General features: G+C 46.1%; 1 long non-coding RNA gene across 2 annotated transcripts in view; it reads left to right on the forward strand.

The window, feature by feature from the left end:
• Nucleotides 1-24,131, forward strand: part of LOC120095947 (uncharacterized) — a 34,144-nt gene that overhangs the window by 8,848 nt on the left and 1,165 nt on the right. The window contains exons 1-2 of one of the 2 annotated variants that reach the window (XR_015634322.1): nt 1,464-1,588; nt 3,090-3,267. This is a non-coding gene — a long non-coding RNA (uncharacterized LOC120095947). Of the gene's footprint in view, nt 1-1,463; nt 1,589-3,089; nt 3,268-24,131 lie in introns of those variants that run through there. The other variant, XR_015634321.1, reaches the window with a different exon arrangement.

Below are 24,131 nucleotides of genomic sequence, written 5' to 3' on the forward strand. Positions count from 1 at the left end.
AAACACCATTCTATCCTTTCCTCTTCCCATGTAGTCTCCTTGCCCCCTCTTTCCTCCCTCTCACCCCAACCATCTCCTCCCGCACATGTACATATGGTCCCTCCCCATTGGATACATGGCCTGACAGATGCTGGAAGCTCCCATCTACCAGAATAAAAAGACGTCTCCCAATCAGAAAGTTTTAACATTCAAGGAAAATCTATTCAAGGAAGTACTTCTCTTAAGAATATTCTCCACTCCCATCTTTCTCCACCTCCCATCCCCCTCCACCTCCCATCCACCTCCACCACCCATCCCCCTCCATCTCCCATCCCCCTCCATCTCCCATCCCCCTCCACCTCCCATCCCCCTCCACCACCCATTCCCTTCCATCTCCCATCCCCCTCCATCTCCCATCCCCTTTCATCTCCCATCCCCCTCCATCTCCCATCCCCCTCCATCTCCCATCCCCCTCCACCACCCATCCCCCTCCATCTCCCATCCTTCTCCTTCTCCATCTCCCATCCCCCTCCATCTCCCATCCCCCTCCACCACCCATCCCCCTCCACCACCCATCCCCCTCCATCTCCCATCCCCCTCCATCTCCCATCCCCCTCCATCTCCCATCCCCCTCCATCTCCCATCCCCCTCCATCTCCCATCCCCCTCCACCTCCCATCCCCCTCCACCTCCCATCCCCTCCATCTCCCATCCCCCTCCATCTCCCATCCCCCTCCACCTCCCATCCCCCTCCACCACCCATCCCCCTCCATCTCCCATCCCCCTCCATCTCCCATCCCCCTCCATCTCCCATCCCCTTCCATCTCCCATCCCCCTCCATCTCCCATCCCCTTCCATCTCCCATCCCCCTCCATCTCCCATCCCCCTCCACCACCCATCCCCCTCCACCACCCATCCCCCTCCATCTCCCATCCCCCTCCATCTCCCATCCCCCTCCACCTCCCATCCCCCTCCACCACCCATCCCCCTCCATCTCCCATCCCCCTCCATCTCCCATCCCCCTCCATCTCCCATCCCCCTCCATCTCCCATCCCCCTCCATCTCCCGTCCCCCTCCATCTCCCCTCCCTTCCCCTCCCATCCCCCTCCATCTCCCCTCCCCTTTCCCCTCCTTCTCCGATACTCCTCCATCTCCTATGGCCCTCCATTGCCCTTCCTTCTCCATCTCCCCTCCCCCTTCCTCTCTCCTCCCCCTCCATCTTCCATTCTCCTACATCTCCCACCCTCCTCTCCCCATTCTTCTTCTCCATCAATGGGTTCTGAGTCAGGCACACGAGAGCCTGGGATATATCTATGCAGAAAATGTGAATCTCGGCCCAGGAGTGAGATTTTCCTGAACCTCTCTTACAGGATGGAGATCCTGTCGCCCCTCAGTCTGTGTTCAGGAGGAAGAATACTAGGATGGTCTCCCTTTAAACAGGAAAAGGTAAACTTCGACATCCTCACAATGCCTTCTTTTCTCCAGAATCTTCTACAATCTGGGCTCAGTGGTTGCTGTGTGAGGTCACCCCACGCTCAATGGCTGTCCTGGTCAACTCTGGCTGTCTGTCAACAGGGAACATCATAGGCTGAGTCTATCGAGCGAGTGAGGTGCAGTTTTTATTGGGGTTCTGGACTCTGGGAGATTAATGTCAGAGTATTAGAGTCTTTCAGTTCGTGTGAGGGTTCTTCCTGGCATACTGTCTGCACAACAGGGTAGTGGGTGGCAGGAAGAGGGATGGAAAGGGGGGAAAGAAGAGGAGGAAGGGGGAGGGGAAGAGAGGACTCTCTTCTTCTAAGCCCTGTTGCATGATGGCCCTACTGTGAAGACCTCCTTTATCTCAATCCCCCAGCTACCCCCAAGAGACCCTATCTCCACACACAGCCTCACATGTCCCTGTAAGATTAGCCCAATCCAGTCTAATTTGGTTTGTTTGTTCTTAGTTCTTGGAACTGGACATATGAAGTCAAGGTACCATCAGGGCTATGCTGTTCTGGGGACTTCAGGAGAAAGCCCCACCTCTGCCTTCTACTCTTTCTGCTGTCTCTGGGTTCCATGGATTGTGGCAACATCCTTCTCCACCTCAATCATCATACGACTCTCTCTCTTGTGTCTGTGCCTTGGCCCATTCCTTTTGTCAGAGGGACAGCTATTGTCCTTACCTCAATCCAGTTTGAGCTCCTGTTGGTAACTCATTATCTCATCTGAGGTTCCTGGTGACTGTGGGTTAATTTGACTGCAGTCCCATTGGCTGATCACCCACGGCAGAGGCTGCACAGGTGTCCACGAGAAAGGAGGACTGTGGGTTTCCAGCTCAGTGGCCTCGAAACAAAGAAGACCAAAGGAGCGTTTATGAAATACCCTTAGAGTAATTTAATTTAAAGTAATTTAAATTTCCTGGCAATTATCCATCCATTTTCTCTAGACCCCTCTTGAGTCTATTTCTAGTTCTAGTGGAATAGGTTTTAAAGATGAGTTTCCAATTAATGCCATTCCCATGAGAAGATTATCCCTTTCTTTTTTTCTTTTTATTTGCTTCTTATCAATCTCTTTGGCACATCAGCTCTCTTCCCTTCCCTCCTTCCTTCCTCTTCTGATTTTTCCTTCTCTTCATAGCCTCCATTTCTCATTCCTTCGTTTGAGTGGCCCCGAGCTGGACAGCTCCCGCTTCCTCTTAAAGAGTCCTAGAAACAGCAACTCCCTTCAAGTTGCAAGTTTTGTCCACTTGGAAGCCAAGCGTGGAAATTATTTTTTTCCTGCTTGTCAAAACCACATTTAAGATGCTCATGCAGGTAGAAAACAAATGCCATTTGTATGAATAACCAATCACATCGTAAGCCAGAGCCTTTGGGATTCGTTTAATCAACTCTGAATTCCAGGAGTCTTGATGTGTAAAGTCCTTTCTCCATTTTCTTCCATATCTGTTTTTAAATGTAAGATCGTTGTGAGTTTATTTTGTCTTTCTGCCTGACATCTTTCTCGCCCTCATCAAACTAGTTACTTTAACGTTAGCTACTAATGGAAGTTTTTATTCAAGAACACAGTTTTTCCCCCTCCCCTGTATCAGGACCAGTACTCAGTTAATGAGACCATTCTTTGTTTTCCCTCTAGGATCTTTTGCTTTGCAGGTCTTCATCGAAGAGGACCCCAGCTGTTTTTCCTCCAGAACAGATTAAAACATCGAATGCTCACCCTCTGCTTAGGATTAGACTAAGGAGGTGAATGCTCACACAGATGTGAAGCTCAACTCTGAGAAATAGACACAGGGAGAGACAGATCAAACAATGAGGTGAGGAGTGGATACATTGTGATTGAAGTATCACGGAAACCTGAGGGGAGGCTGTCCTCGCCAGGGATCAGTCAAGGACTCTGGAAAGCAAACTTAATTCACAGAGTCAGACTGTGGGAAAAGAGGCCATCTGGGGCTGGGCATGGCCTGGGCATTCCAGGGAGGGGACAGGAGGAGCCACGAACAACACTGTTAAGAGTTGGACAGATTCCATTCACAGTAAGCTCTGTGTCTGGCTCTCAGCTCAGCTTCTTGAGCCTATGGTGTGTTTGAAAATGACCTTTGGGAGGGGCCGAGCAGTGACCACATGTGATTTCTCTGTAATTGCTTCTAGTCTTCCGGTAAATCTGTCATCATTCCAAAACAGGACACACACACTCACCACAGCGTGGCATGCAGCCATGACCGAAGAAAGTTTTTTTTTTATCCTGCTTAGAGGATTATTATCTTCCTCTGAGGACATGTCATAGCTTTATTTTTTAATTTAAAAATTTTATTGAACAGGTTACAGAAGATCCTACTGTCAGGCAAGTCTATAATGATTCTGTAATGGGATTTATGCATAATCCCCCATCCTATCCTTCACTGTAATATCTAGAGGTTGCTCTGTACTTACTGTTCATTTTTCCCTAGAATTCATCTGCTTTCTCCCACTGATCTCATGTGATTCATCTTTTGAACAATTTATTCTTAATCTTATTTATGCAGGCCAGCAGATCTCCTAGAGCTGGAGTCACAGATGGCTGTGAGCCACCGTGTGGGTGCTGGGAATCGAACCTGGTTCCTCTGTAATAGCAGCGGGTGCCCTAACCAGAGAGGCATCTCTCCAGTCCTCTCTTGTTTTACAGTGTTCCTTACATTAAATTCTAGAGCCCTGTCTTAGTTAGGGTTTTACTGCTGTGAACAGACGCCATGACCAAGGCAACTCTTATAAAGACAACCTTTATTAGGGCTGGCTTAGTAGTTCAGAGGTGTAGTCCATTATCATCAAGGCAGGAGCATGGCAGTGTTCAGGTAGGCATGGTGCAGGAGGAGCTGAGAGTTCTATATCTTCATCTGATGCTGCTAGGATGAGGGTCTTAAAGCCCACACCCACAGTGACACACCTACTCCAACAGGGCCACACCTTCTAACAGTGCCACTCCCTGAGCCGAGCATATACAAACCATCACAATCCCATTCTCATTTTTAAAACCCCTGTTGCATTTAGTGATGTGAGATGGTGGTTCTTTGCAGTAGCGCAGTATTTTTTTAATAACTTCAGAAATGTCAAATTTATCAGTTCATCTAATGAAGTTGTCTTCTTATTCTTTTTTTTAAAAAGTAGTCAGCTGATTGAGTTAATCCAGTCATAACCACCAAGGTGGGGTGAGACCCAGGTTGTAAGCAGCCATATTGGCAGGGGTATTAGAGAAGTTCCCTTGGAGTGCTGGCCCTGAAGCTGTCTCCATGGAGACGCTAGAAGAGTGACTGTAATGCTCTTAGTCAGGGCGGTGAGGACAATAATAGAGTATGTGGTGATAGCGGGTCATGGTACTTGATCCTAAATGTTGGTCAGTTGACTGTTTTGGCTCACTGAAACGGGGATTATGGTGATAAAAGAATGGTGCGTCCCACATTGCTTGCGTATAATCTACACTTTCTGGAGATGGTAAAAACAGCTTTCTTATTGAGTCTAGAACCCAGAAAGTTTAACAATTTAAGAGTCATTGCCAAATAAAACCAGGTCTGCTCCTTCTTATTATTTATGCTAAGCGGTATAATTATCAAAGTGTATTTTCTATGTATATTTATGATAGAGCATTCTCTCAGGCAAGTGAATAGCCTCGAGGTTCCTGTGGCGAGAAATTAATTTTGGACTTGTGATTTTAAGTCGAGGAGTTTAAGAGAGTTTCTGTAAGTACCAACAAGAGCGGGGAGCTCAGCAGAAGTCAAGGGCTCTCGGAAGTTTCTCTTGTGAGATTTATTAGGACCCCTTAAGTGTTTGAGAGCGCTTCCCATGTTAATGAGGTCTATTCGTTGCTTTAAAAGGAGCCAGATATGTTGAATTTATGAACATATTTTGAAATATTTAAAGGGATGTAATTCACTAACTCATTAAAACTCCCTCTTGAAAATGACATTAAAGGCAGAGATATATGAATGAAGTTGTAGGAGTTTCCCATCGAGCAAGAAGCTCTTGGTAAGAGCAGACCTTTCTCTGTGTTTGTCTTAGTAAGTCCAAATATTAAATGGAAAATTCAAAACAAGGAATGTGGGATCCTTTTTTTTCCCCGCTTGGATGACATCTGATGGGTGGGAGAGTGCACACCAGGTTGCTTAGGTGACATACTCAAAGTATGTTTGTTATATAGTTGTTGGGATACCTTATGGAATGTAGTACCTCATGCTATAAGAAGTAGAGATTTGTAAAGAAAATATCTTACGTCTTTATGGATGTGGCACCTGTCAATAAGACATTTGATGGCTCACAGCTTGGGCAGGAAATAGGAAGTGGAACAGCCAGGAGGCAGAAAGGATTCTGGGAAAGTGCCAAGCAGGAGATTCACCTGGGGAGACAGAGGCATGATACCTGAGCGCAGGTAACCAGCCACGTGGCAGAATGCATATTAGAATAAATGGGTTTTTCTAAATTATGAACTAGTGAGAGAAGAGCCTAGCTATATGGCCACGGTAGTTGTAAATATATTTTGAGTCTGAGTCTTATTTTGGGGAGCTTGGGGGTGGGAGGGAGAACTATCTAACTTCTACAGAGTTTTAACAATGGAAACCAATGTAAAAGTAGGCCAGCTAGGTTCTAGGCAGGGGAGAATCTTTATGGAACACACTCTTCAGTCCATTTTATCCTCAGCATTAATTAATTAATTAATTAATCTATTAACACACTGAGCATTAGCATGACCATTGGAAAGGGGTGGGGAGTTTCCACTTTCTGTCCCAGCTATACAAACTAGGTGGAGTCTGCTACACCAGTGATGCCACTTCCTTTCTGGTTAATGATTAGAGAATAGAGGTTTAAAGGTCATCAGAGGGCAGTGCCACCCTCTTATCAATGTAAGCGTTTGTCATTTACTCCCAGACTTCCACACTGGGTTGGATGACGCCACACAGAAATGTTTGTACTCCATAGGCTAGAGTCTTTTGGACTGTCTTTCGCTGTGATGTTCTGATGGTTTTGACTTCTCCAGTTATAACTTAATGCACAGATAACAAGCACCCCTCTGCTTCCAAACTGAGACAGGGACCAACCTTTCTCTGTTGGGAAAGGCTATCTCCACAGTAAACTAATGCGATGGGAGTCCAAGACAGAGAAAGGGAGCCTGGGGACTGTTAAATGGGAGAAGGCACAGCGAGCTCAGACCTTTGATCTGAGGTATTAGCAAATACTGGGGGTTTTGTTTGTTTGTTTGTTGTTTTCTTTCTAGGCTGTGTGCTGTTCCTCATCTTCTTCACTGTAAGGTTGTGACGGGATCCTGCTTAAGAGTGTGTTGGGGAAAACAAGGGAGCTCCCAGTCCCCTCCCCTGCTTTACCATACTGTCCCCATGGCCCAGCAAAGCAACATATCGCATACTCTGTTATAATTCCCATTCTCAGGCAAGCTCACCCAAGCACAATCATTTGGAAGCCGCTTTGGTCTATCAAATGGCAGAAGCAAGACGTGAACCCAGGAGGGTGTTTTTTTGTTTTTTGTTTTTTTGTTTTTGTTTTTTTTTTCTTTTTTTTCAGAGCTGGGGACTGAACCCAGGGCCTTGCGTTTGCTAGGCAAGCGCTCTACCACTGAGCTAAATCCCCAACCCCCAGGAGGATGGTTTTATGTTCCTGCCCAGGCACCATTCTGCCCATTGATCTTAGTTTTCTTCGTGAAGTGTATAGAAGCTGCAAATACAGGTGGGTCTGATTGTAAATCACCCCCAGAAGCAACTCCATCACTCCTGACTGATGTGATTGAAGCCCTTGGCGTTGATGGTGACAACTGTCTGACCCTAAACCTATGAGAAGGAGAACTTTGCTGTTTCCGGTTAACCCGGTGCTGTTCCTTTTGACAGACAGGAAGCAGAGACGGCGCGTAGGGGAGGGGTGCTGACCCAGGACTCCTGGGCCCAAGTTGGCAGCAGGAGGAAAGGAACAGGGACAGTAGGTGTGGGGGATTCTCTGAGGATCCTCTGCTGTGACTGGAGTCCTGTCTTAAGGATTAGAGTCCCAGTAAAAGTCACCTCAGATTGTTTAACGTACCTTCGGGCTCCCGGTGCTTCCAACCTTTAAGCCCCCTCCTCCCTGCCACTTAGAGGGCAAGTCTGCAGACAGGACATCCAGCCAGAACTCGCCTGCCTCACTGAGAGGGCATACCTGCCCTAGAAAACATTCTGAGAGTTGCCATGGTGCACAGAGCTGAGAAGCCTCTTTTGCCCTCCCCTTCCCAAGAGCGGCGGCATCTTGATGAAAATATTTCTGCTCCAGTCTCTGCAATTCAGCCTTCGAAGTCAGCGCGTCATAAAAAAGGGCAACTTCCTCACAAAATGAACCCACTCAGCGATTGCTCCTTCTGGGAATTTGCTTTTGTTCCTCGGAGTCACTTTATCTGGAACTTCAATTTTTGGATCACATCTGTCGCTGAGGTATTTATGGTTATTTTGCTGTTTGTTTCCTCTTCGATGAAGGGCCCAGAGAGAGGGTGACCTTCCAATCTCTGTGCTGCTCTGTGACCTTTGACATCCACTCTCGGACTGGAGTATGCAGGATCCATAATTACAGTGAGCCCCACTGAATGATGAGACCTTTACAACAGGATCTAGAAAGGACCTTCAGGGCAAAGCCCCTTCATCATCATTTTCGTAGCAACCTTCTTTCACCCTTTATCAGAATCCATCGTGTCTCCAAGGAGGGATTCAGGAGATGCCACACAGACAGGCTTTCAACTATATAGCTGTGAGCAGTAAGCTGGCCTCACTTGTCCAGAGCTGGCTGTTCCATATTCTCAGGCTGACCACTGGCCTTTGCCTCTCCATCCTCTAGAACATTCTTGTCATTACAGAGCATGCCCGTGGCCAGGTGGGCTTCTCTGATTCAACCAGCCATGCCCATTCTGGATCCTTCTCTTGTTAGCTTTACCAAGGAGCGTTTTCTCTAGCATACGTAAGGAGCGTTCATTATTGTTCCCGCTGATGGGGCCGTTCAGCTAAGTGCAGATTTAACTTGATACAAATATAAAAATCTGCATATATAATCTCAAAATCATTCCGCGGTATCCGCAGGGGGTCAGTTCCAGCCCCGTGTGAAAAAAAAAATCACTTCGTGGTCAACCTCCTTGTATAAAATGCCGCATTTGCTCACAGGTGAATTGTAGAAAAGTCTTCCAAACATTTTTACATCACTTTGTAGATTCTGTATACTAGACAATACAATGCAAATGTCATGTAAATTATTGAAATTATTGCCATATTGCCTAGAGAATACTAACGGGGAATATTACTGAGCATATTTGGTGTGGAACAAGGTCCTCTGAGGAAAACAGTTGCCTCCTCCTGAGGTTAGCTGCACTTTTTTTTTTTTTTTTTTGGTTCTTTTTTTCCGGAGCTGGGGACCGAACCCAGGGCCTTGCCCTTCCTAGGCAAGCGCTCTACCACTGAGCTAAATCCCCAACCCCGTTAGCTGCACTTCTTTGCTGAGATCTCACCCCTTAAGAGTGGTCTTTGTTGACTGACACTCCTTCATAGAAATGTGGGTCCCAGGGCCATTGGCCCCTAACCTCAGATTCCAGCCACTCCTCCAAGCAGTTTGTAAGCAGTTATGCTCTAATTACACATGGCTACACAAGTCTGAGAAGGTGCAAGAGTCTATATAGGCTGGGAAGGTTAACTCAAGTGACCTACTCCAGCAAGGCCACACTTCCTAATCTCTCTCAAGCAGTGCCACTCCCTAATGACCAAGCATTCAAATGCTTGAGCCTTTGAGGAACATTCCTATTCAAAGGACCACAGAAAAAAGGGATTCGGTTGGGCTTAGTTACAGAGAATGGAGGAGGGGTTACTGACAGAAGCCTGAGAAGCCTGGGACCCCGTTGCAGCAGCACTCAAAGTGTCTGCCTAGCATGGATCATGGCCTCCTATGCTTCAGAGATGGAGTCCTGTGAGATCTGGGGCTGAGTGGCCAATGACAACTCTATTGGATTACGCCTAGGGTGCCAGGGGAGGTTTAGGAGTGCCCAGTCATTGAGTTAGCAAAGGCATTTTAAGATTAACTGGCATGTGTGTGTGTGTGTGTGTGTGTGTGTGTGTATTTTTTCTTTATCCCAAGGGAATCTGGGCGGGGGATGATAGTACAGTCTGCCCAGAGCCTAAAACGTGGTAGCAAAAACCACACACTACAGGGTTACTTGTGGGCTTTTTATTTATAGTATGTATGTTATGTGTGATATATGAGTGGGTGTGGATTGTGACTGATGTCTGTCTGCTTTACTGGGCGGACACAGTAACTTGACAATGAGTGGAATTTAATGATGAAAACAGAAAGCAAGCGGGCCAGTGTGTAGAGGACTCCTCAGAGCTGATGGGAAGGGCAGTGAGTTGAGATGAATAGATTTGGAATAGGAGTTTTCTCAGATGAAAGTTGGGAACAGCTAGCAGAGTTTTAAAGGGTCTGAACTATTTAATCTCCCTCGCCCTGGCAACAGATAACAGGGCTGGCTTTATTCGACGCACTGAATAGATGTGGCGCCAGGTGGGTCCTACCGATGCATCCAGGCATCAGAAGAGTCCACCTTTCAGAATATAATGAGATTCAGAAATCTCTGCTTTGTTATAAGTGAAGTATTAGTATATGTTTCTCATTTGACTGAAAAAACCCCAGCAATAACAAGTTGGTTAATTTGGTAGACATTTGAGAGATTGCATTTGTCTGGTCCATATAAGATAACTGAGATGCTTATCAAGGGTGTGGATGCTCTTCTAAGGGAGGAGAAATCCAACTGGAGTGTTGATCTGCTGGAATACTGCTGTCAAAGAAGGCATTGATGAGAACACAAAACCTCAGATCTAAAGGGATTCAGATATTTCCCTGGACACCCCAGCAGACATGACTGTATAGTGTGTGTGTGTGTGTGTGTGTGTGTGTGTGTGTGTGTGTGTGTGTGTGTGTGTGGTGTGTGTGTGTGTGGTGTGTGTGTGTGGTGTGTGTGTGTGGTGTGTGTGTGTGTGTGGTGTGTGTGTGTGTGGTCTCTGTGTGTGTGGTCTCTCTCTGTGTGTGTGGTCTGTGTGTGTGTGTGTGTGTGTGTGTGTGTGCGCACACACATGTTCATGTGCATGCACGTATGTGGGTAGGCACACATGTATGCACGTGCTTCTGTATGTATAGACCAGAATATAACCCTGGCTCTTGTTCCTCAGGTACCATAGACCTTGGTCTTGACACAGAGTCTCTCGCTGGCCTAGAACTTGCCACTCAGGATAGGTGGCTGGCTATTAAGCCTCAGGAATCTGCCTCTCTCGGATTCCCCAGTACTGGGGTCTTGGGGATAGTGCTCAGGTCTTCATGTGCAAAGCAAGCAAGCACTCTACTGAGTCAACTCCCTGTCCTTCCTTGCTTATGGGTTCTCAACTCAAAGCCAGGGAAGCTTAAGCTTGTGGGAAACAGACAGTAAAGCTGCCTCCCCATGCAGGGTCTATGTCAACAATGGCCACTGGGGCACCATGGTCCATTGGGGGCAATTCTTCCCATTTCAGAAGCATAGAGTAATTTGGTATTTTTATATAAACTATTTCTTCATTTTAGATTTTTGATATCTAATTCAGGATATTCCCTTTGCTAGAACATTCCAACCCACGTCTTCAAATAATTTATGAAGTATCACTGAGTAGATCCTAACTCCAAAAACCACCTACTTCACACATGCATCTGGTTTCCAGTCAGTGGTTGCCATTCAAACATGTAAATTTAATTTTTATTCTATTTTCCGATTTTCCAAGCGAAGTCAGAAGTATGGATTTTACATCCACCCTCACAGCATTCCCCAAATGTGATACTTTCTCGGGATATATTTAGCCTATGAAACTGTTTGACCAGCTTAGAGTGTCCACTCCTGGCCACATTGACATGAGGATTGCCTATGGTATGCATAGTCTTCTCATTAGCAGAGGCTAAGTGAGGAACAGCATTCTGGGAGGAGAGCCACCATGATTACACAGGGCTGGTGTGAAAAACTGGACAAGAAAGGTGTGTTGGTGACAATCCCTGCACACAGTGTGGGTACCATCACTGCCTGGCCATCTCCCATCTACAACAGGCATCAGTAGATCACAGCCTAAGGTCACCATACCCCATTGCACTTCAGACAATCGGCTTTCATGGTGCACTGAAGTTAGGTCTGATGCAATCTCTGGACTCATGCCTTCCTTGTCCACAAGGCTCTCCCTGGTTTTGTCACTCATTTACTCATCCATACTGGGCGCTACACAGAGAAGAGTTCCCTCACAGATTCGAGCCTTCTGTCATTCTGAAGGCTTCCTACAGATGGCACATGCCACTTAGATCAATGGTTTTTCTGCACCTTTCTGTTTATGTAAAGCCTGTAGCTACACTGGGTTCCTACTTTTACAGGATGCTTGTGTACACACAGAGCTCTCCATGTATGTCCTGTACCTGGATTCTCTGATGGGCATCTCCAGTGCTGGATGTTCACACTGGTTGGCCTGACTCACATTGGGGGGAAATAATCACATCCTAGGGTAAGCATTGGGAGAGGATGTGGATGAATGCCCCCTTCTGATTTTCCCTGGACTTTATTTCATGTGCCTTTTCCCTTTGGTGCCTTGTCTGTGCATCCATGTGCATTAGCAAATCATAGACATGAGGGCCTGTGTACCAAATCCTGTGCATTCCCTAAGCAACACTTCAAACAAGTGATTTGGGGAACCCTGGGCCAGATCTCAAGCACAGTGTATACCCTGTATTGGAGGCATTCCTCCACTGTTTCTTATTTCTGTCTTTGTGCCACTTTGTGGTTTATGGTGGTTCCAAGATGAATGTTCACAGATGATTCATGTGGTTGCTGAGAGGAGGGATCTGAGGAAATTTCATGCCTCATGAAAGCTCAGAGTTATGTCAAGACTCTCAGAGGAACAGAGACTGATGGCTTCCTGTACCCATCCCTTTGTGCAGGGATGTGGTTGACTATTCCTCAGTCTCCACACCCTAACCTCTGCATGGCACTTTTGTGAAACAACACCATCGTAAGCTGAGTTGGACACAACTCACTGCTATAAATTTTACCTATAGACGAACATCTGGCAGCAATGAAAGCAACCAGAAGTAGAATTGTGTTCTAGATGTGTTCTGGAGCTTGAAACTTTCTCAGAGGAGCTCACATTTGGTTGTATAAGCAAGCACCAAGAGTCCATTGTATGAAGGCACAGGAGAATATACAGTGTATAGTCATCTGAAAATACATTCAAGGCGTGCATATGGACACTTCACAGAAATGCTATTCAGAGAAGTCTAAGTTTACATACAGCAAGTTTGTGAACAGTCCCGTGTGTCTGTTTTAGCATGCCAGGAGACGGAAGACATATTTATGTAGCCTGGGATTTGGTATCCACAGAGTAGCGTTTATAATTCTAAGTTTGCATCCTTGATTCTCTGAGTCACTGAGTCTTGGAATTCTCATCCATAGATGCACTTAAGAGCCCAGGTCACGGGGAATTGACGGTGAAATGACATCATGTCTGCACGAGCATCATGCCTGACCAAATTCACCAATGCCGGAGAAACATTAGCCATGTGGATTGTACATCATAGGTTGGGCTCTCTGAGCCAGGGAACACGTCTTCAAGATGGAGAGTGTGAAATGATACCTTGGGGACAATACCTGTGGAAGGGAAGATAGGGCAATGCTGATGAGCAGTGAGATGCTCAGGAACTCATTAGTTGACTCCCCAAGGACATTTTGTGACACGGTGGCTTAGGAAATTTCCCTAGTGAGGATGAGCTTGCCAGGTTTTTGGATTTTGGTTTCTGCACCAGCCAGTCATCAGATGCAGCTGCCCAAGAGAGGACACAGCCTTGGCCGAGACACTGCTCTGCAGCTGAGGCTATTCCAAGAGGGGTGAACAGCTCCCGACTCAGCTGACTGCTTTCCCAGCATTGGTATAAAAATGTTCTTGTCCTTGAGAGGCAGGCAGGGTGGCCTTTGAAAGTCCCAAGCTTACAAAAGGATGGTGGTGACGAGGAGGTAGTACCCATGAAGTAAATATAAGTTCACACAGAATCAAAGATGTCTCCTAATAGGCTGGGATGATGGAGACAGAGAAAGCCACTCTCCTCTCTGCTTTAAAGCTGCCTGTCACCCTCCTGTCCTGCCTGAGCCTTGGCTTTGATTTATTTTAAGGTGTATTTTCAACTGAGTTCAAATTGGGTCTATGTGGAGGGCCTGTTTTTAGCATTTGAACAATTTTTCTAAGCACCCCACATCCTGGCCCATGATGGGCTCAGGTAAGCCTTGCTCACACTGAAACCCCTTACAGTTCCACTCTGGAGAAACAGCCTCTTTAACCTCATTAGTAGATTCTTTTCTACTCTCATCCCCCTATCTCTACCCCACCAGCCCTCACCACCACCACCACCATCACCATCATCACAACTTGATATCAAGTTTAGTGTTCATGAGGGAGGAAGATGGTGGTTTGGAGAGATGATGCAGAGGTTAAGATCGCTGGCTGCTGTTCCAGAGGACCTGAGGGCAGTCTACAGCACCCACTATGTCTGACTCACAATTACCCATAACTCCAGCTCCTGGGAATCCAGGGCAAACATACATGTGTGGCCAACACATGCACACATATACACACGCATACACACACACACACACACATGCACAGGAGGGAGAGAGAGAGAGAGAGAGAGAGAGAGAGAGAGAGAGAGAGAGAGAGAAAGAGAGAGAGATAATATAATAAAAATCTTATAAAAACAAAAATAAGATTTATATGGATATTCAAAGTCTTGTCACGAGTATATGTTGACACTGTCTGGGAGAGCAAACACTTGAGCCAGAGGGGAACATTTCTAATTCACATCATCATGGCCCCAAAATAAAGGACACATTTGTCTCCTTTTCACTGATACTTTTGAAAATTCACACTTGGAAGTTATCTAGCTCATTGATGAGACTACTGCAGAGCTGACCTTTGTAAATACATGGTCATATGGACAAGAGGGTCAATTAACAAATAAATGAGTGCTGACCACGTGGACTGTACAGATATGACGGTTGCAGCCTCTGATCTGCTCAGGGTCAGACCGGAAAAGACGTAATATCCACGTTGAAAGGGTTAAAGCTAAACATGCAGTAGCGGCGTGCACGCTGTGGGTTTTGTAGGCTTGAGTTCTTTCTGACCGCCAAGAATCTGGTTTAGGAGTTGTGACTGTGTGTGTAGTCCCTGACTGAAATGGAGTAAGAAAGAATATCTTTCCAGTGTGCTCATAATCACAGCCCATACAGACAGAGTTCATGAACATACTGGCCCAGGATGAGGGCCCGCAGGTTGGTTTTGATAGGAATAGAACGGTCACACAGCTGTGTGAACCACTGGACCCGTGGAAGGGAACAGAAGAGAGAGATAGAAGCCCAGTGACCTGGATTCACACGGGGAGAGAGGTAAAAGGTTTAGATCCAAGCAGGAGGGATATAGAACAGGCTAAGAGAAGATGGGATTTAAAAAAAAAAAGCCACATACACAGTGGCTCGCCCCAGAGCTCTGCAGACCAGAAGGACATTCTTCAGTCTAGCTTGACTGCGTTTTGTCTAAGCTCTCCCCAGACTGCTAACAAGGTATCTGAAAAGCTCTCAGGGAGAACTTTCCCTCGGGATGGAGACCCTCTAACTCCAAAGACCAGACCGAAACACCACAGGATGCAATCAGCAAGAGGATTTGGTTTATTGTCGGGATACACAGGCACAGGCACCTGCGGGCGCTTCAGTCACTCGGGGGACTGGCGCGCCCCACAGAACCAAGGATGGGCTTTTATAGGATTTTGGGGAGCAGAAGCAAGCATACAGAAGCAGATGCATGGTTACAGGGATATAATTGGTGGATTCTAATATGGCAAGGGTTTAGCCCGGGGGCAAGTTTCCTAGCTACCTTCCTGAAACATAACGGCTGACTCGGCCCCCCAAGGGTTCAGCCCGGGGGCAAGTTTCTTAGCTACCTTCTTGGAACATAACGACTGACTCGGCCCCCCACCAGGGTGTGGGACCTCTCCCGGGGCTTTTTTTCATTGTCAGGTGCTCAACCGAAGTCGTCCTGTTGCCAGGCCTTCAACCAAACACATCCTGCTTGGCAGCTGCTGTGTACTCAGTGTTCTAACCTTTCCCTGAACCAGTCATCTTAAGTACAGCCTTGCAAAATGGCGTTACTGCTGCTAAGCTGGGGTCTTTCAGTATCTACCTGGTGGCCTCTCACCCAGGGGCTTCAGGGGAGAATCTGCTCCAGCTTCATTCATGTTGTTGAAATGATCCGGCTTCTTGCAATCAGATTACTGGGGTCCCCATTTTCCTGAGGACTGTCTTTCAGGTCATGCTCTGCACCTGCAGTTTCCTCCCTTCCTTGGCCATCATCAAAGAGAGCAATGATGCTGTAAGCCTTTGAACTTGTTTTTACGAGACTGATGTCCTCTCTGGCTATTTTCTGTCCATTCTTCAGACAGAAAGCCTTTATTTTAAAGGGTTTTTGAGACTGGTAATTTCCAGCCAAACTGGAAAATATCATCCAGGAAATAAGTAGGTAGTAAGTGGGTAATGCACACTTGAATGAATGAATGAATGAATGAATGAATGTGTGTGACTGATTGGCCACTGAATAGACTCTTTGGATTTTACATGTTAATATATAATTAGTGGATCAAAATAGCATATAGGTTTTAAAAAATGTACTGTATGAGTGTTTTGCCTGCATATTGTATGTGCTCCATGTATGTTCAGTGCCCACAAAAGCCAGAAGAGGGCTTCAGGTTTCCCAAAACTGGAGTTAGAGATGGCGAGCTACTGTGTGGGTGCTGAGAATCAAACCTGGGTCCTCTAGAAGAGCAGCCAGTGCTCTTAACCAGAGTCATTTCTACAGCCTTTCAAATGCCATTTTTGTAATGTGATGCTTGTCCCATAGACTACCGCACTGCTGTATATATGTGTGAGATGGGTCGAGGCCAGAGGTCCATTTTGGGTGCCTTTCTCTCACTCACCTCAAAGCCTCACTGAGCTGATGACACTAGCTGGGTATCAGACCTCAGGATCCTCCTGTCTTCAAGCTTCTGGCACCAGGATTATATAAGTGGAACATTTCCCCTACTTTCCCATGGGTTCTAGGGTTCAAAGCTCAAGTCTTCATATTCATGCAGTAAAGCACTTTATTGACTGAGCCATCTCCATAGCCCCATGGCCCCTAAGTATAAGACGAATTACACTTAGAATTTTGGAAACACAGATAATTTCATGCACAGCTTCCCTTCCTTTTGCAGGATTTTTCAGCGCAAGAACTTTGGCAAAATGATCTGTTTTATTAAAGTGTGTCATTGGGTTGGGACCCAGTCCCTGAGACTTGACAGCTTTCACGTGGCACCTTCTTCCCAGCATGGACCTTCACAGATACCAACTGCTCTATGATTTCTTGCGCTTTATTGGTGTCCTTTGCTTATTTACTCCCAGTTTGTCCTAAGCTAAAATATCCATGAAAGGAGGCGTTTGATGGGCTAATTATATTTCCTCTAACGTACAATTAGAGTAGAGCTACTAATTTTGAAACTAAAAGCTCAGAAGCAAACATATCAAGGTACGTTCGTAAGAACGTGCAGAAGATGCAACTATTGTATTCCTTTAAAAAAAAAAAAAAGCAAGGGTTGGGGATTTAGCTCAGTGGTAGAGCGCTTGCCTAGCAAGTGCAAGGCCCTGGGTTCGGTCCCCAGCTCCGAAAAAAAAAAGAGTTGTATTTATTTATTTATTTATTTTTTTGGTTCTTTTTTTTTTTTTTTTTCGGAGCTGGGGACCGAACCCAGGGCCTTGCGCTTCCTAGGCAAGCGCTCTACCACTGAGCCAAATCCCCAACCCCAGAGTTGTATTTATTTTTATGTGTGATTGTTTTGCCTGCATGTATGTCTGTGTACCATTGGTATGCACCCATGGCATTCACAAGGGGATGACAGATTAGTTGGTACAGGAATTGCGCACACTTGTGAGCCACCGTATAGGTACTGTGAATTAAACCCCAGTCCTGGGCAAGAACAGCCAGTGCTCTTAACCACAAGTCATTGATCTGGTTCCTGATCCTTATTTTTATATGCAATGTAGCAATAGGAAGAAACCAATAAGAATCGGATGTTTTCTTTTTACAAAAAAGATTAATCGTGAGGTTAGGAAGGACCTTCATTGGAAAAGGATACAGGTGTCTGTAAGTCCACAAGGAAGTTTTACTTTTGTCAAGATTTCCTTGGTGTGCAAGTGTTGGGATTGGTTGGCTCTTATTTACTGAGAATCCCCAAGGCTTCTGAAAATGGCTCTAAGGATACTGCCTGACCACGGGCTCCCTGTCTCGGATTCTTATCTCTGCTGTGATTTATAACAGCTTACCTTCCAGTAAACAACTTTCTTTGTATATAAACAAATGAACAAATAATTTAGTTGAAGGAAAGAACACGTGACGTCATGTACGTGCATCCACATAGACACCGGTACACACATAAGCATACAACACACACACACACACACACACACACACACACACACACACACACACACACACACACACACAGCACTTCTGCTGTGGGTTTGCTACTAAAGGTTTGCCAAGTCCTGAACCACTCCAGATGGCTGGTTGCTCTGTCCAAGGAATGGGCTCCAGAGATCACACTCAGACTTATGTCCTTGGCTCAGTCATGAAATCACAGTGTGCCTGAATTTCTCTGGGTCTTAGGTCCCTCTTCCATGAAAACAGGGAGAGAACTCTCACTCACACGAGTCATCTCCTCAATATCTGTTGGGTCCTGATGCAAGTTCGTGAATGAACTCAACAGCCAGGTTTACTGTAACTGGGGAAATCCCATCTTAGACAGAAAGGAAAGCAGAGAGTGACAAGATCAGACTCCCCACCAAGAGGTATGTGGCTGTTTACTACAACAGTCTGCCTGAGGATGCTCCCCGCCCCCCCCCTCCCAGGTTACCTGGTGGACTAGGAGTGGAGGCAGGATGTGGCAGAGTCACTGGGGAGGAGAGTATGGGAGGTTGAACTGCAGGTGACATATCTCCTGCAGTCAAAAGTAAAGACACAAGCAGAGGATAGAGAGGGCAGGTCCATGCATCAGGGAAATTGGTTTTGTTGGTGGAGTAAGAAGCATAAGGCTGCCCGAGAAAGAAGATGAGGTAAGGTTAAAGATTGCACCTGAGATGGTAGGAAAAGTGGCGAATGACACAGCGTAAGGTCGCAGGATGCACACCCATTGGCTGGGAGTCTACTAACCTCGCAGAGCCTCAGTGTCTCCCCATCCCATCACTGCCTCCCAAGGCATGGGGTGTCTCTCTCTGCAAGGATGGCAGTAGGAACTCACACCTGGAAACGTAAACCTAGTAATTAGGGATGGATTCAGAAGGAGGACGAAATTCAGGGAAGACTTTGGCACTTCTGTAATTGACATTCTTCTGGGATGGCTCAGTAATGGAATTTTCCTGGAGTCTGAAGGCCATGGGATAATTCAGAAATGCAGATCTGTTGCATCTCACGCTGATGTGATGTTAACGGGTAAAATTGCTGGGGAGTGGCCACACACGTCTTCAGCATATGAGGCTTCGGGCTGGTAATGCTCGCCAGGGGTGTTTGTTTATTTTCCATTGTTGAGATGTGTGTGTGTGTGTGTGTGTGTGTGTGTGTGTGTGTTTGCATGTATGTGCATACATGCATGCCTGTGTGTGCATGTGTGTGCTTGCATGTGTGTATATTTGTGCATGCTCCTGTGTATGTGCTCACATGTGCATGCAGGAGTGCATGTTTATATGTGTGTGTGGTATGTGTGTCTATCTGTGTGTGTGTTTGTGTGTGTGGTGTGTGTATGTTTGTGTGCATGTATGCTTGCATGTATGTGCATTCATGCATGCCTGCGTGTGTGTATATTTGTGCATGTTTGTGTGCTCACACATGCATGCAGGAGTGCATATTTGTATGTGTATGTGATATGTGTGTCTGTCTGTGTGTGTGTTTGTGTGTGTGTATGCTTGCATGTATGTGCATTCATGCATGCACGTGTGTGTATGTGTGTGCACTTGTGCATGCATGTGTGTATATGTGCTCACATGTGCATGCAGGAGTGCATGCTTGTGTTGTGTGCATGCAGAGAGCAGATCTTGACATCAGGACTGATCCTTTATTACTCTTCTACGTCACTCACTGAAGCAGGGTCTCTCAATCAATCCCAGAGCTTGATGTAGCCCGTCTTGCTAGCTGGTTTGCTCTGGAGGGCTCTCTGTCACCTCCTACCTGGACTGGAATTACAGATGGGCCACTGAACCACCAGGCACTGACATTGATTTATGGAGATTTGAATTCTGGTCTTTATGCTTGTGGCATAAGTCAAACCTTCTAATCTCTGAAGCATCTCCCCAGACCTCCCATGACCTTTAAAAATCTATATACCTTTATCTAATAACTATCTAACTATCATCTATCTATTCAGGCAGAATATTCATACAAATAAAACAAAAATATCTTTAAAAAAATCAATGAATTTTCATTAATTTTGGGGGTATTGATTTTGATTGTTTTGCTTTCTTTTTAGAATTTTATTTCTTTATTTAACGTGTATGAATGTTTCATATATATACATATATATATACATACACACACACACACACACACACACATCACTTGTGCACAGTGCTCCTGAAATTCAGAACAGGGAATTAGATCCCTTGAAACTGGAGTTATAGCTGATTGTGAGTCACTTTGTGGTGCTGGGAATTGAACCTGGGTCCTCAGGAAGAGCTGAGAGTGCTCTTAACCCCTGAACCTTCTCTCCAGCCTGACTGACTGATTTTCATCCCCACAGCCACCAAAATGGAATATGTGCAAACAAAAGTATTCCGGTGCTGTGGAAGGGAAAGAAGTCAATGTCACATTGTATGATTTGTAAGCTGAGTAAGAAACCAGTCTCTCTCTCTCTCTCTCTCTCTCTCTCTCTCTCTCTCTCTCTCTCCCTCTCTCTCTGGGCTCAATTACTGGGAACAATGTGATCTCTTCTATTTATACTGAAACCATTCCATCTCTCTTTCCCTACAACTTTTATCAACCTTTGAGACTCCAGGATCCTGACCTGGACACCTACCTCCAGTGTGCGATGACTTGTCTCTAATTCACTTCCCCGGCTACAGGACTCCAGGCTGCAATGTCAGATCTTGCCAGAGGGCTAAGAACTCCCGGGGAGTCTAGAATCCTATTATGACTTGTGTCCTCACCCAGTCTTCCCACCTGCCATCCCTCAGACCGTGTAATTCCTCAAAGGCCCTGTCCTGACCTCTTTCTTCCAGGATTTTATAATTTTTATTTCTGTTGCACAAACCGCATCCCTCCTTGTCTTCAGGGTTTTTTTTTCCTGTGTGCACGCTTTTACCTGTGTCTCCAGTAGCCTTTCTAGAATGGTTATAACAATCTTCCAAAGTTATAAAGGTCCCCCCCCCACCCCTTGTCCCAGTGGACCACTCTGTGTTAGCTAGCATTCTCCATACTTGTTTGTCTTTTATAGCCTCCTTATCTTCCCTGCTGTCTATTCTGGGGTCCCCTTCTGTTAGCTCAGGGGCCTTCACAATTGTTTATGCTCTGTTGAGATTAAGACAGCTCCCTTTCCCTGATTTGGCCACACTGTGTCTTTTGTTACTTATACGCTTATACATTCCTGTATGTTCTGTGCCTGTGGATGGATTATCCTTTACTTGGTGGCCCTGAGAATGGAGACAGCACCATTCGCTCATGACATGGGGTAGAAGAAACAGAAAATGGCAGTTCCCTAACCCAGGCCTCTGCATGGATGCTCTGTGAAAGGATGTTAAAGGCTTAGGACCCCCCAAGACCAAGTTCTCAGTACAAAGGAGACTTATTTGCTCTAAAGGGGCAGAGAGCAGGGAGTAAGGAGACAGAGAAAGGACATAGAGAAGAAGGGGAAGAGAACAGGGAGGGAGAGGGGCTATTTGTCCTGTAGGGGAATGAGACCAAGGACTGCCTCTGGATAAGGAAGAGTCAGACAGAGCCCAGAGGAAAAAACGGAGGTTTATAAAGGTAAAAGGGTAAACCTCGTGTTAGGCTGACATGTTTAATTTCAACTGCGCATGTTAATTATGTGGGGGCTTGAATTGCGGAACACTAGTACTTTTATAGCTGGACCTTGGTAGTAAGCCTCAGGAAGAGGAAATGGTCAAGTAAGGAAATGTATCTTGGGGGCTGGCTAGCTTTAGGAATATAACTTTTTTTTTTTAAATAAGGCAGAGGGAATCTGGGGAAAAGAGCAAAGCTTGCCAGAGTTACGTACTCCAGGGCTAGAATCCCTTCACTCTGGACTTAGAGCAGTGGTTCTCAAACTGTGGGTCAAGACCCCTTTTGGGGATTGCCCAAGACCATCAGAAAACTCAGATATTTAAATTACAATTCATAACAGTAGCAAAATTAGAGATATGAAGTAGCAAAATTAATTTGATGCCTGGGGGTCACCACAACATGAGGCAGTGTATTAAATAAAGGGTTGTAGTATGAGGAAGGCTGATTTGCGTTTGATTTCTGTCCACAGGGTTAAGCCCCAGCCATTGCAGTTAGGCTCGAAAGTTCACTAGATCTAGATCCAGAGAGCGAGTCAGACTCACCTTCAGGCAGAGTTTGTTAGACCTAACAACAGGATGTGGTCTGAAAGAAAGGCTTCTGTTGTCCTTGGAAGCAGTGTTCACTCTCTGAGGTCCTTGTGATTAAGAGTCTATGGAGGGAGTCTGCTATGAGAAAACAGAGCCAAGGTCAGCTGACGTCACGTAAAGAGGCCAGATATTGTGTTTTCTTGTTACTTCAAGCCAATGCAGGTGTTTAAAAGCCCCAAGGGCATTCCCAGACAAGTGGGGAGAACTGTAGACTTCTCTGGTATATGATGTGAATGTGCTCCTTGCTCTGTCTGTAAGATTATCCCTGTTTAGGGCTTTGATCTTTGGTAAGGTCCATTCCCAGAAGGGGCGTGGCTTGCTTTCAAGACCCTCACCAGGGAAAGAAGCTGCAGCTGGATAACAGGCTGAAGCTGGGTATCCCTTTTCAGCTACTCAGGGCATCTGACTTCCTGGGGGAGGGGGGTCTTGGGTTAGGGGTGGTTGCTTAGGGGGACTACAGACTTTGTGAGAGTAACAAAGAATTGTTGGTACTGGAAAGAAGATGCTCACAGACGGGAAAATGGAAAGCACTGAAGAGAGATGGGGCAGCTAAGAGTGACTGCTAAGGCAGGGGACTTAAAAGTACTGATAGTAACAGTTATAGATCTGACTTTTGGCTGACCTTAGGGTGGTGAACACAGATCCTCAGGGCAGCTAGGAGAGTGAAAGCAACAGATACAAAGAAAAAGAACAAAAACTAACAAACTCCATTAGAACAGATAAACAGCTCCCATCAAAGGCATGAGAGGGACCCCATGGATGAGATTCTATCCAGGGACTCTGGAGGGCACTTTATATGGTTCCTGGGGGCCTGCCCCATGTAGAATCCCTGTACTAGCTAGTTTTTTTGGTCAACTTGGCAGAAGATTAAGTCCTTTGAAATGTGGGAATCTCAATGAAGAAAATGCTTCCATAAAAATGGGGCCTTAATCAAGCCTGTAAGTTATTTTCTTAATTGGTAATTGGTGAGGGAGGGTCCAGCTCATTGTGGGTGTGGCCACCTTTCGTTTGATGGTTCTGGGTTCATAGGAAAGCAAGCTGAGCAAGCCATAGGGAGCAAGCCAGTAAGCAGCACTCCTCCATGGCCTCTGCATCAGCTCCTGTCTCCAGGTTCCTGCCCTGCTTGAGCTCCTGCCCTCATAGTTCTATGGATCTGTGAGTGAAATAAACCCTTTCCTCCCCAAGCTGCCTTTAGTCACAGTGTTTCATCACGGCAATGGAAAGCCTAACTAAGACACTCCCTCTCCTCCCTGATTGGTCCTGCATGGCTTAGCAGTTGCAATCTGTTGGGGAGGGCGGCAACCCTGGGATCAGGAACCCTTCTTTAAGGGGCTCCTCCCCATTACCCAGATTGGCCCAAATTCTGCTGACACCTCTGTAGGATCTCTATTAACCCTCCACCTGCCTAAAAATGTTTGATTACTTTAGTTGCTCCTGCCCCCGCCTCCGTGTATCCGAATGTGTGCTGCACTATTCGTGGAGTTCAGAGGACAGCTTGAGGCAAGCAATTCTATCCTCCATCTTGTAGGACCTAGGATTCGAACCCAGGCCATCAGGCTTGACCTTTATCTGTTGAGCCATATCACCAGTCCATCCTCTAGCTTCTTAATGGCGAAAGGCTTTTTAATCAGCTCCTGTGTTGTAAATTGTAAAGATGAGAGTTCGTGTATGTGACCACACCAGAACAAAAGCATCTTCTGAATACGAGGAAGACCTCACTGCATCAAACACTTCCTAGCTTCCTCATTAAATTTTGGAGCCTTGTTCAAAAGGCAAAGGCTCAGAACAACTGGCTCTTTAGGAAAAAAAAAAAACCACTTAAAAGGCCCTCACAAATTTGGCAAACCATCCCAGACTCCTAATGTGCCTCAGAGTCACACATTTAAAAAGTCACAGCTGCTCACAACTGTCCCTAATCACAGTTCTGAAGCTGGGCTTCAAGTGATT

Source organism: Rattus norvegicus, chromosome 12 (genome assembly GCF_021556685.1).
Source record: "Rattus norvegicus strain SHRSP/BbbUtx chromosome 12, alternate assembly SHRSP_T2T, whole genome shotgun sequence".
NCBI lineage: Eukaryota > Metazoa > Chordata > Mammalia > Rodentia > Muridae > Rattus > Rattus norvegicus.